Here is a 5,005-nt window from a genome sequence, read left to right as displayed (position 1 = left end):
TATATATATATATATATATATATATATATATATATATATATTGAGGCAAAAGTTGGTATTTTTCTTCACATGAGCATGTCTTGCATTTTGTAGTATTATGACTATTTATTTATATTTACTTATTTGCTTTGAAAGTGGTGAGTTTTTATCCGTTGTGCTGCAGCTCCTCACACTAGTTGTATGTATAGACAGGTACAGTGTACATGTATGTATGTATGTATGTATGTATGTATGTGTTTATGTACTCAAGCTAGTGTGTACTGTTTTTCCAGAGTAGCTTTAGTAACGACAACAGTACTGTTACTACTATTACTACTACAACAACAACTACTACAACTACTACTACTATTACTACTACAACTACTACTACTACTACTAGTGCTACAACAACAACAACTGCTACTACTACTACTACTACTACTGCTACTACTACTACTACTACTACTACTACTACTACTACTAATAATAATACAACAACTACTACTACTACTACTACTACAAGTGATACTGCTACTGCTACTACTACTACTACTACTACTACTACTACTGCTTCGACAAAACAACAAAAAACCTAAACACACCACAAGGAAGACTCACTTGAAGAGAAGATCAAGGACAAAAATAATATTCTGGTGAGCCATTTCTGCTCTCATACACTTCGTATATAATGGCACCTCAAGCCACGGAGAGAGAGAGAGAGAGAGAGAGAGAGAGAGAGAGAGAGAGAGAGAGAGAACGAACAACAACAACATAAAAGATAACAAGAAATAACAAACAACCTAACTCAACCATCTCTCACTTTCACTCTCCCTCTCCCTCCCATCCCCTCCCTCTCCCTCTCCCTCTCTCCCATTCCTTAACTACCTAACCACACTGGCCATCATAGCTCACATCCTGCGCTTCTTACCCCAGTGCCCTCTCTCACTCTCACTTTCTCACTCTCTCTCAGTCCCGTCTTAAACTTTACTCGTGTCGCATCTCCACCAGTCAGTCAGTCAGTCAGTTAGCCAGTCAACCAGCCAGTAAACCAGTTAGCCAGTCAATCAGTAATCCGGTAAGTCAACCAGTCATCCAGTCAATAAGCCGGTGAGTCAGTCAATTGCCCAGTCAGCCAATCAGATACCAAGTCAAACAGTCAGTCAGTCAGTCAGTAAGCCGGTAAGACAGTTAGTTGCTCAGTCAGCCAGTCAAATATCCAGTCAGTCAGTCAGTCAGTCAGTCAGCTACTCACCCTCCCATCCGCCCACTACTACTACTACTACTACTACTATTGATATATTTATCCTTGTTATTCGTATGTAGAAATAGTAGTTTTAATTGGTAGTAGTGGTAAGTGTAATAGTAGTAGTGTTAACACACACACACACACACACACACACACACACCAGTCTATCAATCAGTCTATCAATCAGTTTATCTCTCTATCTACTTATTTGTCTGTCTGTCTAGTTAATTGCCTTCTACCTATCTATCTATTTATCAATCTATCTAACCCCTAGCCCAATCAACATCCTCCTACATCCCAACGACCCTTCCCAACCTCCACAACGCCCCCCACACCTGCCACACACACACCTGCAGGCTCCGTTCTGTCGGCAGGTCCACACACTAGCGGGCACCAACTGGTACTGCCAGCTGAAGTGTTTGCCAGGTGCAGACCAGGTGTAGTAAGTCATGTGGTGTATTGCATCTACGTACAGCCCCCTCCTGCACCTCCACCAGCAGCTGTGTGGGCGCCTGTGGGGGAGAGAGGTAGATTAGGTGGGTGGTTGGTGTGTGGGTGAGTAGATTGTAAGTATTGTTACGTTGGGTTTAGTTACGGTAGGTTAAGTAAGGTTATGTGTAGTTAGGCTGAGTTTTGTGGGCGCCTTGGGATGGGTAAAGAGATTAGAAGAGTAGATAGGGACGTTTGGTAAGGTTTGGTTAGAGATAGATGGGTAGATAAATAGGTTAGGTTAGGTTAAGTTAAGGTAGGATAGGGACAGATGGGTAGGTGGATACATCATTCAATATTCACGTGTTGTTATGTTGTAGTGTTGTGTCGTAATATTTCACAGCAAAATAATAATTGTTCTCTCTCTCTTTCTCCTTTCAGATACGCATGCACACACGCACGCACGCACGCACGCACGCACGCAAAGTGTTAGTTATTACGTGTGGAAAGAGTATTGCGTGTTCTACTACTACTTCTACTACTACTATTACTACTACTGCCGTGAAGAGTAAGTACCCTTATATTGTTGTTGTTGTCGTTGTTGTTGTTGTTGTTGTTGTTGTTGTTGTTGTTGTTGTTGTTGTTGTTGTTGTTGTTACTATTCTTCTTCTTCTTCTTCTTCTGATATAAAGGTATAAGTGTGTGTGTGTGTGTGTGTGTGTGTGTGTGTGTGTGTGTGTGTGTGTGTGTGTGTGTGTGTGTGTGTGTTTCGATCTTGCCACACTTAAGTAACTAACACAACCGAAAAACTACCTTGAAAATTACCTTCCATCTCAATTTTCAACCGTTTTGTGAAAACATGTCGTTGTGGAGGAGGAGGAGGAGGAGGAGAGAAAAACATGTACAAATAACACAGTAGTAGTAATAGTAGTAGTAGTAGTAGTAGTAGTAGTAGTAGTAATAGTAGTAGTAGTAGTAGTAGTAGTAGTAGTAGTAGTAGTAGTAGTAGTAGTAGTAGTAGTAGTAGTAATAGTAGTAGTAGTGGTAGTAGTAGTAGTAGTAGTAGTAGTAGTAGTAGTAGTAGTAATAGTAGTAGTAGTAGTAGCAGCATTAGTTTCGACCCCGTATACTACACTTACGTAAATAAATGCAAAACAAACAAAACGACAAATAAATCAGATGGATAGAGAGACAAATAATGACACACAAACACAAACACTGATAAACACCTAGATACACAAGGAAAATAAAACTATAGATACACACACACACACACACACACACACACACAAATAATCACACAGGTTAAACTCTTGCATTAGGGAGGTGAACCGAATAGAATAATGGCGAGAGAAAGTAAAAAATCTTGTACAGTGAGGTGAGATGGATAGATAGATAAATAGATAGATAGATAGACAAATAGACACACAAGTAAACTCAACAGACACGTGTAAACTCACCTGCCAGTCAGATAGATAGAAAAATAGACAGACAGACAGACAGACAGACAGACAGACAGACAGATAGATAGATAGAGAGATAGAGAGATAAATATACAGGTAAACTCAGACAGACACATGCAAACTCACCCGTCAGTCCCCACACACACACACACACAATGAAAATCCTCGGGCTGGCGTGGTCGAACAAGTCGTCAACCTCTTGTAGCATCACGTGACCCTGGAGCTCTCACCTGCACCCCCACCCCTCCAACGCCTCGCCCCCACACCATGTACCTCATCTGGCGAAGGGGGGGGAGGGAGGGGCGTGGGTGCTGGTTCTCTCTTTGATCTGGTGAGGGGTGTGTTGGAAGTGGAGGGGGAGGGAGGCTAGGAAGCTATTGGGGGTAGCAGGAGTAGGAGGAGGAAGAAAAGGAGGAGGAGAAGGAGGGAGATAAGGAGAGGGGGGCTGCACAACACCTCCACTACTTTTCAAAGGCTTTACTTGAAGTTACAAGCGGCTTTTTGAAAGTGTTTTCACAGTTGTAGTGACAGATGAACTGGGTTTGTACATTGTTACGAGGAAAAACACTGTCAAGAATCCTGGTGGTCATCTCTGTGGCTTTGGCAAACAGTCGTGGTGAGAGAGCAAAGCGTTTTTGAATACTGGTCTGGTCTGATCTCTCATTTAAATATACCAGTGACTTGACTCACGACTACACCACATTGTTTATCAGTTATGCAGCAACAGTATGACACGAAGTGACGCGTCAAAATGCATCGATAAACTTAAAGTTAGCAAGTCACCCGGGCCTGACACAAGGTATAGTGCCTGATGAGTGGAAGCTCGCTAACCTCTCTAATGCAAGAGTTAACCAGTATTCTCAATCATCCATCCCTTTCTCTGGTAAACTCTGGAACTCCCTGCCTGCTTCTGTATTTCCACCTTCGTATGACTTGAATTCCTTCAAGAGGCAGGTTTAAAGACACTTTTCCTTCAATTTTTGGCTATCGCTTTGACCCTTTTCTGGGACTGGCATCTCAGTGAGCTTTTTTTTATTGGATTTTTGTTGCCCTTGGCCAGTGTCAATTCAACATAAAAAAAAAAAAAACTACCTCAGTTGTATTGAAAATGTTTGAAAAATTAATAAGAGATAAACTCGTTAATCACCAAGAATAAAACAACTTCCTTAAAAATACTCAACACGGCTTCCGCAACAAACGCTCTTGTTTGACGAACCTCTCACACTTCTTGTATAATATTCTGAAGCAGTATGACGAGAATAAAACGGTAGATATAATATATCTTGATTTTTGAAAAGGCCTTCGACAAAGTCCCCCCCAAACGTTTATTGATTAAACTAAAATCACAGGGTATCCAAGGCGACGTGTTGCGATGGGTTCAAAATGATTAAACAACAGTAAACAAAGAGTAGTAATAAATGGAAAAGCATCCAAGTGGCGGGATGCCACAGGGATCAGTCTTACGTACCTGTTCTCTTTCTTGTTTATATCAACGACATAGATGAGGGTGTTACTAGCATAATATCGAAGTTTGCTGATGACACCGAAATTGCAAATTCCGTAGACTCTAACGAACAAGTAATAGAAATGCAGAAAAATCTAGATAAATTAACAGACTGGGGGCAAACCTGGCAGATGAGTGCAAAGGGCTTCACGTAGGGTATAGAAACGAGAAAGCAAAGTATATTTTAAATGGTAACCCAACTTAAAAGCGTTGACAACGAAATTGATTTAGGAGTGACAATATCGAGTAGCTTAAAACTTAGCCAACAATGTTCACAAGTCGTAAAGAAAGTGAATAAAGTAATTGGCTTAATCGGCAGATCTTTTGAATATAAATTCAAATTTGAATCTAAGGATACAGTCCTCACTTTGTATAACTCTTTAG

General features: G+C 40.9%; 1 long non-coding RNA gene across 2 annotated transcripts in view; it reads left to right on the top strand.

Moving 5' to 3' along the window:
- The first annotated feature begins 582 nt into the window (after nucleotides 1-582).
- LOC135098412 (uncharacterized) overlaps nucleotides 583-5,005 on the top strand; it is a 47,330-nt gene continuing 42,907 nt past the window's right edge. For both annotated transcript variants that reach the window (XR_010266959.1, XR_010266958.1), the window contains exons 1-2: nucleotides 583-1,054; nucleotides 2,096-2,222. This is a non-coding gene — a long non-coding RNA (uncharacterized LOC135098412). The remainder of the gene's footprint in view (nucleotides 1,055-2,095; nucleotides 2,223-5,005) is intronic.

This window comes from Scylla paramamosain, unplaced genomic scaffold (assembly GCF_035594125.1).
Source record: "Scylla paramamosain isolate STU-SP2022 unplaced genomic scaffold, ASM3559412v1 Contig60, whole genome shotgun sequence".
Classification (NCBI taxonomy): Eukaryota; Metazoa; Arthropoda; class Malacostraca; order Decapoda; family Portunidae; genus Scylla; species Scylla paramamosain.
This window is presented reverse-complemented; position numbering and strand designations above follow the sequence as displayed.